We start from the raw sequence: 15,772 nt of genomic DNA, 5'->3' as shown, positions 1-15,772 counted from the left end.
TTAGTTCTGATGGTGTCAGCATTATGCTACATATGAGGGTTTTTTGGTGAGATGGTGCATTGTGAATCGATATCACAGGGCTTCGCTGGACCTCAACTGATATGGAGAACAGTAGTAATAGTAACAGTAATAATAGAAGGACTAAGATGAATGCTAATATAAAGATGTAAATATTGTTTTGAATGAAAATTATTACTGTTACTGTAACTATTATATATGTCTACTCTCTGTGTTTTGGGACTTTGAGAGTGAAGGTGGTGACAGTAGGAGGCCATCTGTATTGCTCACTACTGTACTGTATAACAAAGCGAAGACCTTGAGAGCAAAGAGAAGGAGCCAATAAACAAGCTTCAACTATCTTGTCGTTGTGGTGTCCTCAATTACCCAAAAATTCAACACAATGCAGAGTGACACCCGCTACACTAATACCAATAGTAGCAGTGAATATAATCAAATTTAAAAAAAGAAGTCTGTATTAATTAGCAGTAATGGTGTAATAAATATGACTAATAATGATGAAAGTGAAGTGGGTGTCTAGCAGGACCACAGTAGCAGGTGCAGTCCAGGCCCAAAGATGAACCATGGCAGTAGTGAGCGTTTTGCAGGACCACAGCAGCAGGTGTAGCAACAGACCTGGCCAAACATTATGGATAACTAGAAAATTTCCTCTGGGGAAATTCTGAAAGGGCCATGGGGGCTACTGCTGGTGTGTGTACACTATGATGAGATTCTTCAGAGATTTCAAACTATGCCCTTTAACCTCAAAATGTGTGTGTGTGTGTGTGTGTGTGTGCGCGTGTGTGGTTGAAGCATATGTATGCATGTGTGAGGAGTGTGCGCGGTTACGCGCATGTGTGTGTGTGTGTATCTGTAACTGTAATCACATCAAAGATCAAAGGCAATCAGATCAAAGCGATCAACAGAATTAACTGACACCTGTTCCAGCATAGTGACAGCAGAGGTGGACAGACTGAAATTTCTGGCCTCGAACAGAAAGCATTTTTGGCAAAACCATAATACCTATCATTGATCCGACTTCACTTTGAGCTTCCTGAGTTCTTCCTGAACGTCTACATATGTTTTTTTTTTTCAGAAAAATAAAAAAAATAGCTTTGTTAGAGTGATCTAAAAAAACTGTTACATCTCCCTTTTTCCAAAATCTTCCTGCGTTTTTAATATGGGAGCCAATGAGGCTGTTGGTGCGTGTTGGTGGCACATCTGTGCGTCCAACGCCCAAACTATAACTCTGACAGCTTTACCAGAGGATTGTGAGTGAGAAGACAAATTTTCCTACGTTTCTATGTAGAAATTATTTCTGTAGAGTGGAATTTGCGGCCTGGAGTGCAGTTTTCAAATTTATTTTTTGACAATTTTTTCTCTCCCTCTACACTCTGGCGATGATGTCAAACACTGTGACACGAACATTCCGTGCAATACACACCCATTATAATCTCAAAATTTCTCCAAAAATGATCATGGTCATTGAACAGGGATTGATAAAAAACTATATGACCTATCGAAACGTGGATTAATACACCGATACACAAGACTTGTGTCTACTGTTTAAAGTTTAAATGGAGTCTCTAGGTGAAATTATGTCGGAGAAGTAGACGTTTGAAAATCTCCAATTATTGTTCTTTTTCTCTCATTTTCTTTTTTTTTTTAACTTTATTTTTAATTAACAAGAAAGAACATGGTACAAAACATTCCTTGACAACAGCACAGAGTACACATGGCAGTGCGAAAAAAACTAAACAAAGACAGAAGACATACTGGGTTACAGCAAGCTGAATAATAATGAATACAGTATAATTAAATAAATAAATGAAAGAATATTGGACAGTCAGGACAGTACAGCACAGTGTGAGATCCCTTCAGCTAGAGAAATACCTTGCAATAGGTAGCCACCTCCTCTTAAAGATATCTGACCGTAATTGTAACTGAGCAGTCAAAGCCTCCATTCCATAAACCTCCCTCAACTTCTGTTTCCACTGTGCCACTGTAGGTGGCCGTGGATTCCTCCATTTTATTGTCATCATTTTTCTAGCAGTCATCAAAAGTATGTGTAACAAGTACTTTTGGTCCTTGGTGTAAGTGTCGCCAAGAATTAGGTCAAAGAGAAACTGACTTGGGCTAAACAGTAAATCAATCCCCAATACTGTATCGATCTCGGTCTTTACCCCCTTCCAAAAAGGAAGCAGCTTTGGGCAATCCCAAAATATGTGTAAGTGGTCGCCAACCATCCCGCATTCTCTCCAGCAGTATAATGCAGCTGGCTCATCTACAAATTTGGAAACCACCAAAGGTGTCTTAAAGAATCTTGTCTTCATTTTCCAGTCAAACTCTTTCCACATGTTACTATTTATACCCTTATGACATCCAGTGCATATTGTTTCCCACTCCCCATCCTCAATTATAATATTTAACTCCAGTTCCCATTTATTTTTAAAATAAAGAGTATTATCCGATGTATCTAATAACAAGTTTCTGTATATGTGGGTGACATGTTTTTTGTTTGGTACTTGATGTCTAATTATATTGATAAAGTACATTTATGTGTGTGACGGGGCACCTTTAATTGTATTCCAATCTGCCTGATTTGTGATGTAATGCCTAATCTGAAAATACCTGAACATATCACTTTAAGGTAAAAAGAATTTGTCTTGGAGATATGAGAATGGCTGTAGAACATTATCACAGAACAACTGGTCAATAACTCTCAACCCCCTGCCTGCCCACCTTTTAAAAGTAATATCTGTTGTTGAGGGGGAGAAATCCAGGTTTCCAGCAATCTGCATCGCCCGTGAAAGGGCAGACGTCCCTCTGATTCTCTTTTGGACAGTCGACCATACTTTTAAGGTGTGCTTCACCCATACATTTTTTATTACAATTTTTTTCTGGGACTGTTTGCTCAGAAACACTAGGGCAGATAGAGGTATAGCTGGCAGCGAGTTCTGTTCTATGTCTACCCATCCAGTCTCGCTGTCATTGTTAATCCAGGCTACCACTGCTGTAAATTGCGCTGCCCAAAAATAGTATTTTATATTGGGGAGGCTGAGTCCACCCCTGTTCTTTTCAAGAGTGAGCGTTTTAAGCCGCACTCTTGGTCTCTTATTTTGCCATATGAACCTAGATATGAGCTTGTCTAGCATACTGAATACCGATGTCGGGATCCCGACTGGGTGAGATTGAAACAAGAACAAGAGTCTGGGAAGCAGGTTCATCTTAACAGCCTCTACTCTACCCAAAAGAGACAGCGGCAGAACATCCCATCTCACCATCTCATCCATAAATGTTGCAAATAATTTTTTTTTAATTCGCTGTGTATAATTGTGATACTTGGGGAGTGAGTGTGATCCCTAAATACCTGAAACCCTGTTTAGATTTGTGAAAAGACACTATATCATCAAGCTGGCTAGGCCATGCCCCAGACACCATCATTGCCTCCGATTTACTCTGATTCACTTTGTGACCAGATACTAGCCCATAGTCGTTAAGATTTTGTAAAAGAGCTGGGATTGATTGGACGGGATTTTCAATAAATAATAATATGTCGTCAGCGTATAGAGCTATTTTATGTTGGTGCCCACCCTCATCTCTTATCCCTTGTATAAGGGGGTTGGATCTAATCAATTCCGCAAGGGGCTCAATGCTGAGAGCAAACAGGGCCGGCGAAAGTGCGTCCCCCTGCCTTGTCCCCCGTCCCACATCAAAGAGATCGGAGCATTGACCATTAACTCTGACTCTAGAACACGGGTTCTTATAAAACACTCCAATCCAACTCAGAAAGGTTTCGTTAAAGCCCATACGAGCCAGCGTTTGCTCCAAAAATGTCCAGTCCAGCCTATCGAATGCTTTTTCGGCATCGAGGCTGAGGAGCATTGATGGGGTCTTTCTATTAGAAGCAATGGATTGTAGATTTAAGGCTCGTCTAACATTATTAGTGCCCTGCCGTCCGGAAATGAACCCTGTTTGGTCCGAGTTCACTAATCTTTGAATGCATTTCTGTATTCTATTAGCCAAGATGGAAGTCAAGATTTTTAAATCCTGACAAAGCAAACTTATTGGCCGGTATCCCATACATTGAGTGGGGTCCTTTCCCTCTTTGTGTATAACCGAAATAATTGCCTCTGACCAGGTTTTTGGGAGATCCCTTTCATCCAGAGCATAATTATATACACAACATAAAATTGGGGCTAGCTCGTCAACAAAAACTTTATAGTATTCCCCAGAGTATCCGTCGACACCCAGGGATTTATTGTTCTTTAACTTAGTAATACTATCTCTAACTTCCTGTATAGTTATGGGGGAGCTTAGCATCTCAGCCTCATCTTGTGATAACCTATTCAGTTGTATCGTATCCAAAAGTTTTGTTATTTTCTCCTTCTTCCCTAATAATTCTTGACCTTCATACAATTTTTTATGGTATGCAGCAAACGCCTCTGCAATTTCTTTCGGTTGAGAGGTAATTTTATTTGTGTCAGGATGTTTAATTTTGGGTACAACACGGTTTGATTGAGCCTTCCGTAACTGAAATGCCAATAACCTACTTGCTTTGTTACCCATTTCATAATATTTCCTTTTCACAAATCTGAGCATTCCCTCTGCTTTATATGTGAGTAGGTCATCTAATTTTTGTCTCTCCTGTTTTAGCAATTCCAGTATATTCCCCCTTCTTGATATTTTGTGTTCCCTTTCTAACCTCCTAATTTTAGTCTCCAATTCTTGTCTCCTGGCTTCTCTTTGTTTTTTAATCCTTGATGTAATTTCAATGATATGTCCCCTCATAACAGCTTTGGCACCATCCCATAAAATAGACAGAGTAACATCTCCGCTGTCATTTATAACCATATATTCTTTTAACCTGTCACAAAGTTCCTGTTGGATTAGGGGGTCATTCAATATTGAGACATTAAGTCTCCAATATTTGAATGTTTTTTCCCGACCTAAATTTATTTTCATTTTAATGGGGCCATGATCCGACAAGGTTATAGGTTCTATCTTGCACTCTGTCACTCTATGTGCATCAGCCTTTGAAACAAGAAACATATCTAATCTGGAGTAACTCCCGTGAACCTGGGACCTATATGTATAATCTTTGTCTCTGGGATGATGATAACGCCATACATCAATCAAGCCCAACTCATCCATCATTCCCCGAACAGTTACTGATTTTCTAGTTCGAGGTCCCTTCTCAACAGGTAGTCGGTCCATATTCTGATTTAGTACACAATTATAGTCTCCTCCAACCACTATGATTCCCTCCCCTTCGTCTGCCAATTTGGATGCTATTTTCTTAAAAAAATTTGGACAGTCCTCATTTGGTGCATACAGGTTCAGGAATGTAAACCTGTTGTCCCCAATCGTACCTATCACCATGATATATCTGCCATCCTTATCTTCGAGTACCTTTTCATTGTTAAAAAAGACATTCCTTCCAAAAAGAATAGCAACCCCTCGTTTTCTCCCTCTTTCATAAGATGCGCTGTATATTTGTTCCACCCAATCCCTCTTTAATTTAAGATGTTCTGCCTCAGACAAGTGTGTCTCTTGTAACATTGCAATTTTCTTTCTTTTAACCGGACTTCCCAGACCCTTTATGTTGTAACTAACCACAGTCAACCCATCCATAGGACACTATTTTTAATCTTCGCTGTCATAATGCCTTGCATTCAGTTCAAAAGTCCCAGATGCACTGTCACCATTTGTAAAAGTCTTATCAATTGTCAAGGAAGTAACATACGAAAAAACAGAAACTATGAACAATTTCCAACAAAGAACATCAGAAAACAAACACATCAAACTGGCTTCCAAGTCCTCAACTGGCCTAACTCCAGGAGTGACCAGTCCCCGTGTGGAACTGGGCGGAGGGTGGCAGAGTCCCTCCGGGATAATGTCACATTGTGCAGCAGTCCCACTCCGTCGGGTAAACTGCTGCGGCCTTATAATGGCTGAGTGTAAATCACTCATATTGAGTCAAGAGCAGCTGATGCCACCACCCAAAACGATTAAATAATATGCTATTGTTATATTCTAGCTCGGCATAATATAGAGAGAAACAAATATATAAGAAGAATAGTAATATAAACTTAAAATAAGTCTTAACATATATGTACCCCAACAACACCACTGTAATGGGAGGTTAAGGAGAACATTAAACTTTTTTTTTTTTTTTTAAACTTAAGTCCATCAAACAAAATATAATTCACAGCTGTACAAAGCTGTCTAATGTAAGAGAAAAAGAAACCAGATATTTCAGGGGAAGAAAAACCTGTAGTCTTCTTCTGTAAACATGCCGACTTTCCGTCTACCTCGTTTGCCGTCCCGTCTCTCCCACCTGTGCCTGGTCAGCTCCCGTTCCACTTTATCCCGCTCGTCAACTCGGACCTGGATCTTTAAGTCCCTCAGTAACGGGATTGCATCCATCACCGTTTGAAAAGTTTTTTCCTCCGAGTCCACCGTCATCCTCAGCCGAGCTGGGTACATGCACTTAGCTTTAATATTTTTATCCTTCAGCTGTTTAACAACATATCTGACCTGAGTGCGTTTCCTCTGCAACTCCGGTGAGTAGTCATTATCGAAGTAGATCTGCCTCTCATTCATCTTGACTATGCGCTGTTTCCAGGCTCGCTGCAGGATCTGTTCCTTCACCGCGTAGTCCACGAACGCAATCACGATGGAGCGAGGGGGATCATTATCTTTCGGTTTCGACATAGGCACTCTGTGCGCCCGTTCAATCCTGATGTCATCCTCCGTTAGCGGCCAGTCTGTCAGCACCTTCGGCAGTAGTTTTTTAATGAAGGCCACCATGTCACCTCCCTCGCTTCCTTCAGCGACCTGATACAGCCTTAAGTTTCGCCTTCTCGCCCGGTTCTGAAGATCCTCACACCGTTCCATAAGTTCCGCCTCACGCTGCAGTAGGAAGCCAATGGCTTTCCCGTGAGCCGCGGTGGACTCCTCCGTGGTTGTTATACGCTCCTCCGCATCAACGACCCTCTTCTCAAGTTTCGTGAGTTGTGCACTCAAACCTCCAACTGATGTTTCAAGTCTTGTGAATGATTCCTTGGTTTGGCCTTTAAATTCCTTTACATCCATTCTCATCTGTAAAATATCCTCCTGTATTTCTCGGTTGGATTGGACGATAGCTTGCAGCATCTCATCCATATTTTTGGCCGCTGCTTGAGCACCTTTGCTAGTGCTAGCTGTGTCAGGCTTAGCAGGCTTGTTAGCGTCAGCTGTTTCTACCGACTTCTCCTCCCCTTCTTTGTTTCTAAATTGATATCTGGAGAGTCTATCGGTAGCGTTTGTCTTTGTGGTGTCGTTGGGCATGTTTTTTGCCGGGTTTAGTTCAAAAGACCTCTATGAAGCGGAGCCATGACAATCAGCGTACCTCGCCCGGCACGGGTAAACCGGGGCCCCCTCCTGGAGCCAGACCCGGGAGGGGAGCACGCAGGCGAGCGTCTGGTGGCCGGGCTTTTGTCCATGGGGCCCGGCCGGGCTCAGCCCGAAGAAGCTACATGGATCCGCCGACCTGTGGGCCCACCCCCCGCAGAGTAGGGCATAGGGGTCGGGTGCAGTGTGAGTCGGGCGGCAGGCGAAGGCGGGCACCTGGGCGTGCTGACCCCCGGCTCCAGCGGCTAGCTCTGGGGACGTGGAACGTCACCTCGCTGGCGGGGAAGGAGCCCGAGCTTGTGCGGGAGGTGGAGCGTTACCAATTAGAAATAGTTGGGCTCACCTCCACACATAGCGTGGGCTCTGGAACCAAACTCCTGGAGAGAGGCTGGACTCTCTCCTTTTCCGGAGTTGCCCAGGGTGAGAGGCGCCGGGCGGGTGTGGGGATACTCACAAGCCCCCGGCTGAGCGCCGCTTTGTTGGAGTTCTCCCCGAGGAACGAGAGGGTCGCCTCCTTGCGGCTGCAAGTCGCGAGGAGAAGGTCTCTGACTGTTGTCTGTGCATATGCACCGAACAGCAGTTCGGAGTACCCGGCCTTCTTGGAGTCTCTGGGTGGTGTTCTGGAAGGGGTACCGCCTGGAGACTCTATAGTTCTTCTGGGAGACTTCAACGCTCACGTGGGCAACGATGATGGTACCTGGAGGGGGGTGATTGGGAGGAACGGCCTGCCCGATCTGAACCCGAATGGTGTTTTGTTATTGGACTTCTGTGCTAGTCACGGATTGTCCATAACGAACACCATGTTCGAACATAGGGTGGCTCATAAGTGTACCTGGTACCAGAGCACTCTAGGCCAAAGATCGATGATCGATTTCATTATCGTGTCATCAGATCTGCGGCCGCATGTTCTGGACACTCGGGTGAAGAGAGGAGCAGAGCTGTCAACTGATCACCACCTGGTGGTGAGTTGGATCAGGTGGCGGGGGAGGATGCTGGACAGACCTGGCAAACCCAAACGGGTAGTGCGGGTGTGCTGGGAACGTCTAGCGGAGGTCCCTGTCTGCAGGGTCTTCAACTCACACCTCCGGAAGAATTTCTCCAACATCCCGGGTGAGGTTGGGGACATGGAGTCCGAATGGGCCATGTTCAAAGCCTCAATTGTTGATGCGGCTGGTAGGAGCTGTGGCCTGAAGGCCGTCGGTGCTTGTCGTGGCGGCAACCCAAGAACCCGCTGGTGGACACCAGCGGTGAGGGAGGCCGTCAAGCTGAAGAAGGAGGCCTTTCGGTCTTGGCTGGCCGAGGGGTCTCTGGAATCAGCAGACAGGTACCGTTCGGCCAGAAGGGCTGCAGCTGCGGCAGTCGCTGAAGCAAAAACTCGAGTATGGGAGGAATTCGGGGAGGCCATGGAGGAGGACTTTCGGTCGGCCTCAAAGAGGTTCTGGAAAACCGTCGGGCGTCTCAGGAAGGGAAAGCAGGGCTTGGCCCAAGCTGTGCTCAGCGGGGGCGGAGACCTGCTGACCCGACCTGTGGATGTCGTCAGACGGTGGAAAGAACACTTTGAGGACCTCCTCAATCCAGCCAACACGTCCTCTGTAGAGGAGGCAGAGTCTGAAGACTCAGGGGAAGACTCACCAGTATCCCTGGCAGAGGTCGCCGAGGTAGTCAAAAAGCTACCCGGCGGCAAGGCGCCAGGGTTGGATGAGATTCGCCCTGAGATGCTGAAGGCTCTGGACACTGTTGGGCTGTCATGGTTGACACGCCTCTTCAGTGTCGCGTGGAGGTCTGGGACAGTGCCAGTGGAGTGGCAGACCGGGGTGGTGGTTCCCATTTTTAAAAAGGGGGACCGGAGGGTGTGTTCCAATTACCATGGAATCACACTTCTCAGCCTCCCCGGGAAAGTCTACTCCAGGGTGCTGGAAAGGAGGCTCCGGCCGATTGTCGAACCTCAGATTCAGGAGGAACAATGCGGCTTTCGTCCTGGCCGTGGAACAACGGATCAGCTCTTTACCCTTGCGAGACTTCTGGAGGGGTCATGGGAGTTTGCCCATCCAGTCTACATGTGTTTTGTGGACTTGGAGAAGGCCTACGACCGTGTCCCTCGGGGAGTCTTGTGGGGGGTACTGCGGGAATATGGGGTACCGGGCTCGTTGCTACGAGCTATCCGGTCCCTATATAACCAAAGTGAGAGCTGTGTCCGCATACTCGGCACAACGTCAAACACGTTCCCAGTGGGTGTTGGCCTCCGCCAGGGTTGCCCCTTGTCTCCGATTCTGTTTGTGGTTTTCATGGACAGGATCTCAAGGCGCAGCCGGGGGGAGGAAGGGATTCGGTTTGGTGACCTAAGAATTGCATCTCTGCTTTTTGCAGATGATGTGGTTCTTTTGGCTTCATCAAGCCGGGACCTCCAGCACTCATTGGGGCGGTTTGCAGCCGAGTGCGAAGCGGTTGGGATGAGAGTTAGCACCTCCAAGTCTGAGGCCATGGTTCTCTGCCGGAAAACGGTGGACTGTCCCCTCTGGGTGGGGAGAGAGGTACTGCCTCAAGCGAAGGAGTTCAAGTATCTCGGGGTCTTGTTCACGAGTGAGGGTAGAACGGAGCGTGAGATGGACAGGCGGTTGGGTGCGGCGTCAGCAGTGATGCGGACGTTGTACCGGACCGTCGTGGTGAAGAAGGAGCTGAGCCGGAAGGCAAAGCTCTCGATTTACCGGTCCATCTATGTTCCAACCCTCACCTATGGTCATGAGCTTTGGGTAGTGACCGAAAGAGCAAGATCGCGGATACAAGCGGCTGAAATGAGCTTCCTCCGTAGGGTGGCTGGGCTCAGCCTTAGAGATAGGGTGAGGAGCTCAGACATCCGGAGGGAGCTCGGAGTAGAGCCGCTGCTCCTTCGCGTCGAAAGGAGTCAGCTGAGGTGGTTTGGGCATCTGGTAAGGATGCCTCCCGGGCGCCTCCCGTTAGAGGTGTTCCGGGCACGTCCAACTGGCAGGAGGCCCCGGGGAAGACCCAGAACACGGTGGAGGGATTATATCTCTCTCCTGGCCTGGGAACGCCTCGGGGTCCCCCAGGAGGAGCTGGACGTTGTGGCTGGGGAGAGGGACGTCTGGAATGCCCTGCTTAGCCTGCTGCCCCCGCGACCCGGCCCCGGATAAGCGGAAGAAAATGGATGGATGGATGGATAGTTCAAATGTCGTTTGTTAGGGTGGTTAATCAGCAGAGCTCAAACTTTGCGTCCTACATGAACATGGCGCCGCCGGAAGTCCTTTCTCTCATTTTCTTTCGGTTGTCCCATTCATTTCAATGCAAAATTTTGGGCAGTTTTTTTACGTCGCGAAAAATTCGTATTCTGTAGAGAAAAGTAATAGCACACCAATCCAGATCAAACCGCACGTTTTGATGTATAATTTGTCCTGCAACTCTTTGAGTTGTAGGACTAGTAGCGGGATGAAATTGCGTCCGGAAGAGGAAGAAGAAAAAATCCACAGTATAACAGTAGTGCTCGGGGCTTTGTCCCTACAGCTATTGCTGTATGGGACCAGTGCTCGGTGCGATTGCCCCGTGGCCCTAATGATGATAATGGTAGTAGTGGGTGTCTAGCAAGGTTATAATAGTTTGGGATTTTTCATTAGTTTAAGTTTTAATTTCATTGTGAATTTTTGTTTTCAAATTAGTTTTAGTTTTAGTTAGTTTTTAGAGTGAGTTTGCTAGTTTTACTTTTTTACGTTTTAATTCTTTGAAAATGCTTTGTTTTAGTTTAGTTTTTATTAGTTTTAGTTTTTTGTAATGGGCTATGTGTTGGGTGCGAGATTCAAAGAGGTCATAATAAATGTTGCTTTTATTTCCTTTGGTTTATCCATATTAGCCCCAATAAGGTTATTAACTCTTACAGTTCCAGGTCTTTTGAATTTTGGTTTTGGAGTGTAGACATCCCAGTCTCAGTAAACATATTTACCATGTGTTCCTGCATGTTCACTAACAGAATCCTCTTTCTAATAGAAACACTGGATTATATATGAAAAAAGTTGACAAAGACGAGAACAAAGGACATTTTCACTTTAATTTTAGTTAGTTTTGTAACCATACAATACAGTTTCAGTTAGTATCTTTTTTTTTTAAAGTCTCATTTTTATTTTTATTTCAGTTAACAAAATCTTTTTTTCAATTCTAGTTTTCGTTATTTCGTTAGTTTTGGTTAACTATAATAACCTTGGTGTCTAGTAGGACCACAGTAGTTGGTGTTGAGCAGGACCACACAAGGAGACATAGTCACTTTCCGGGGAACAAGTCAAGTTAGTAACATCTATTCATTGGACATGAATGCACTGTGTCCTAATATATATAAGGTGCAGTTCATTTTACTTAAATGTATTTTCTATATAGCACCAGATCACAACAGAAGTCATTTAAGGTTTCCTTTCCTATTGAACAGGAGAACCTTGTCCTTTTATTAAACAAAATAAATAGCATTATGTTATTTATCTTATTTAAACAATGTTTAATTTCAATCCTGTATCTTAGAGCAAGGTTTACCAGCCGTGACAGCATGTGTTTTCATCTGTGTGTGTGTGTGTGTGTGTGTGTTTGGCATCAACTGGTGTGATTTCATCACAAGATGTGTTCTAATTTTGTCCTCAGTGTAGCAGCTCATTAACTTGAGTGTGCTGACACACAGTTAACTCATTCTTAATTAGAACATAATCAAGACAGTGTATATATTTTTCTCAGTTTCTCAAACACCATATGGGATTAAATCTCTCCCCGTATGCCACTGCTGAAATGCCGTCTTTGTATGTCCGCAGGTTATCTCATTGGTTAGTTTTTATCTATAAATGTATTCTTGGGCTGCTTCCCTCTTACCTGTGTGCATACATGTGTCGAAACAAAACTCAACATGGTCTACTCTCACAAATCACTGTACAGATGCTGGAGCCAAGAGTGAGAACTGAATTAGGTAAGAAAGCTTTTAGTTACTTTTAGCTCTGTCCCTTTTTACATTAAATTACATTACATGTCATTTAGCTGACGCTTTTGTCCAAAGCGACATACAATAAGTGCATTCAACCTGATGGTACTAGACTTAGACCACAGGAATCAAGTAAGTACATAACTTTAAGAGCTAACTGTTATCGCTACAGGAGTGCTATATGTTAAAGAGGAAAAGAAGAAGAGAAAAAAGAAGAGCTTTTTTTTTTATAAATATATATGTTAGGTGACCATGACTTAACAGAGGTATTGTTGGAAGAGGTAGGCCTTGAGCCCACAGGCTGTCTGAGGTCCTGATGTCAGTAGGGAGCTCGTTCCACCATTTGGGAGCCAAGACAGAGAAAAGTCTGGAAGTGGTTTTGAGGCGAGTTGACCCACGCAGGGTGGGGGTTGCCAGCTGTTTGGCTGATGCAGAGCGGAGAGGACGGGCAGGGGTGTAGGGTTTGACAAGGTCCTGGATGTAAGTAGGACCTGAACCATTAGCAGCGGAGTACGCCAGAGCTAGAGTCTTGAAGCGTATCCGCGCAGCCACCGGTAGCCAGTGGAGGGAGCGGAGGAGGGGTTCCCTTTGTCATGGAACAGTTTGCAAAAGGACTAGAAACTGAACTGATCACAATCAGTGAATTTAAATTGATTCTAAAGGATAAAGAAGCCATTTCCTTTGGTCAGTGTGACTGCTCCTTATGAGTCTCTACTGAGGCTCCTTCACTGTTGTTGTGATGCCTGTATTTGTATTTATTTGTATTTAATTGTTTATGATAACTGGGTTCATATATATATATATATATATATATATATATATGAAGAGAATATATATTGAATATATAGTAAAGGTTTTAACCAAAGGTTTTAATATATATATTCTCAGACTTTTAATATGTATTCTCAGATTTTCAATATATATTCTCAAATTTCAATATATATTCTCAGGTTTTTATATACATTCTCAAATTTTAATATATATTCTCAGGTTTCAATATATATTCTCAGGTTTTAATATATATTCTCAAATTTCAATATATATTCTCAGGTTTTTATATATATTCTCAAATTTTAATATATATTCTCAGGTTTCAATATATATTCTCAGGTTTTAATATATATTCTCAGGATTAATATATATTCTCAGACTTTTAATATACATTCTCAGATTTTCAATATATATTCTCAGATTTCAATATATATTCTCAGGTTTTAATATATATTCTCAGACTTTTAATATATATTCTCAGATTTTCAATATATATCCTCAGGTTTCAATATATATTCTCAGGTTTTAATATATATTCTCAGGTTTCAATATATATTCTCAGGTTTTAATATATATTCTCAGACTTTTAATATATATTCTCAGATTTTCAATATATAGTCTCAAATTTCAATATATATTCTCAGGTTACAATATATATTCTCAGGTTTTAATATATATTCTCAGGTTTCAATATATATTCTCAGGTTTTAATATATATTCTCAGGTTTCAATATATATTCTCAGGTTTTAATATATATATATATATATATATATATATTCTCAGGTATTGAATCCATATACATAATAATTTCCTGAACGACTCGCCATAATATATGTGTGTGTGTGTGTGTGTGTGTGTGTGTGTGTATATATATATATATATATATACACTTATATAATGATCCATGCCTTTTATGTCATCATAAATTGGAATCTCTGGCAGAGAGGGGGGTGTGGAACAACCTGAAACAAGTTGCTTTGTAATCAGATATTCACTAATTGTTTTCCTCTCTTCATGTGGCTTTTGGATGTTTGGCTATGGACATAGGCTACATGGCAGAATCTCTAACATTATGTCTTTAGCTTCAAAACCATGGACACAGATTATGCTACATGACATGAACATGTTGTATTCATGTCCCAACACTTGAAGTTATCCCGACTGAAGTGAGCCTCTCATTTGTGGAGTTAGAGAAGGCAACACCCTGCTGTCAGTGACTGAGACCCTCCTCATGATAAACGTGACCTGCTCTGAGCTCTGGAGACATCCCTTTGTCGCTGCACTGAGTCTGATTGCACAATGGACAGAAATAGCCTCGTTATTTCTCACGGATAAATAAATGAGTCTCGGCCGGTGAAAACACAGACACGCCCTCAAGGTCTGGTCCTGCAGCAGCTCTAGAACCGACCACGACCCTCCCCTGGGAGATACGTACCGTTAGTCCCGGTGATGGCGGTCTGGTAACATCCACAGCACCCCGTCCGTCCGTCTGAGCCTGTCTGTCCCGGTGGAGGCTCCTGCGGTGTTCAGGTACAGATGACGCTCCAACATGCTACATGCGCGCGGGCGTGCGCCTTCTCTGCGGACACGCGCGTGCTGTCCGCGTCGCTAAAGTCTGTCTGATGATTAAAGTTATGAAATAAACAAGGAGTTAACAGAGGGAGGCGCTACAACACAGGACACGGTGACAGATAAGGCTTTGGTCAGATTGTGTGTTTCAGTTTGACCTGCCTGCTTTTAGATGAATGTGTCTTGGCATCAGGGCCACATTAACACTCCGCTGTAAACCTGGGCAACAATATTCAAGGGCTCCATTATCACGACCCCAAAATCACCATAATCTGGCAAAATATAGAATAAATTACTGTAAAATACAGTTAATATACTCAATACATCAATAACTAACTGTCATCAATTACATTTTCATGTAGAGATGTTTAAACGCTCATAGAACTACAAATACACCATAGAACTACAAATGCACCACAAGGCTACTCACTCACATATGATGTTATGAAAACAAAACACATCAGCATCAGTATAATCTTTTTTTTTATAAATGTTTTTATTCATTCGACAGGCAAAAGTACATACAGTGAGAAATAAAGACTTTTTTTCTTTTTCCAAAAACAAAAAACAACCCCTTTTCCCCTCCTCCCCCCTCCCAGTCCTACATAGTCTTGTTACAAATCAGAGAAAATTAGAAATAATACACATCCTTCTTTTTTACCATGAGTAGATAGAAAAATAAATGAGTACATGAAAACCAACAACATACAGAGATATAGCATTGTCCATGGGTTGAAATGAGGCAGAGAGAGAAATTAAATATGGTGAGAGGTTAATTGTCAGGGGAGAGCATTTTATTTATCCTGTAGTGTCTTCAATTTAGCTATGTAACTAATCACACAGCCCCAAACAGAAACAAATTTTTCAGGTGTTCCCCTCAGATTATATTTAATTTTCTCCAGGTCTAAATACAGCATGAGGTCCTTAAGCCAAAGGGAAGCTTTGGGGGCAAATGGCGACTTCCAATCCAACAAAATTCTTCTACGTGCCAATAAAGATGCAAAGGCGATACTATCCTTAAACTTCTTCCTAACTGTTTGAGGGTCTGATAATACTCCATAGATGGCCAATTCTGCACA

The 15,772-nt window shown here is 43.2% G+C and overlaps 1 protein-coding gene across 1 annotated transcript in view; it reads right to left on the bottom strand.

The window, feature by feature from the left end:
• LOC131972789 (adipose secreted signaling protein) overlaps window positions 1–14,739 on the bottom strand; it is a 28,382-nt gene extending 13,643 nt beyond the window's left edge. The window contains exon 1 of the mRNA XM_059334509.1: window positions 14,560–14,739. The gene's annotated coding sequence lies outside the window, so the exon portion shown is untranslated. The remainder of the gene's footprint in view (window positions 1–14,559) is intronic.
• Between the last annotated feature and the right edge of the window lie 1,033 nt (window positions 14,740–15,772).

The sequence above is a fragment of the Centropristis striata genome, chromosome 1 (assembly GCF_030273125.1).
Source record: "Centropristis striata isolate RG_2023a ecotype Rhode Island chromosome 1, C.striata_1.0, whole genome shotgun sequence".
NCBI classification, from domain to species: Eukaryota; Metazoa; Chordata; class Actinopteri; order Perciformes; family Serranidae; genus Centropristis; species Centropristis striata.
This window is presented reverse-complemented; position numbering and strand designations above follow the sequence as displayed.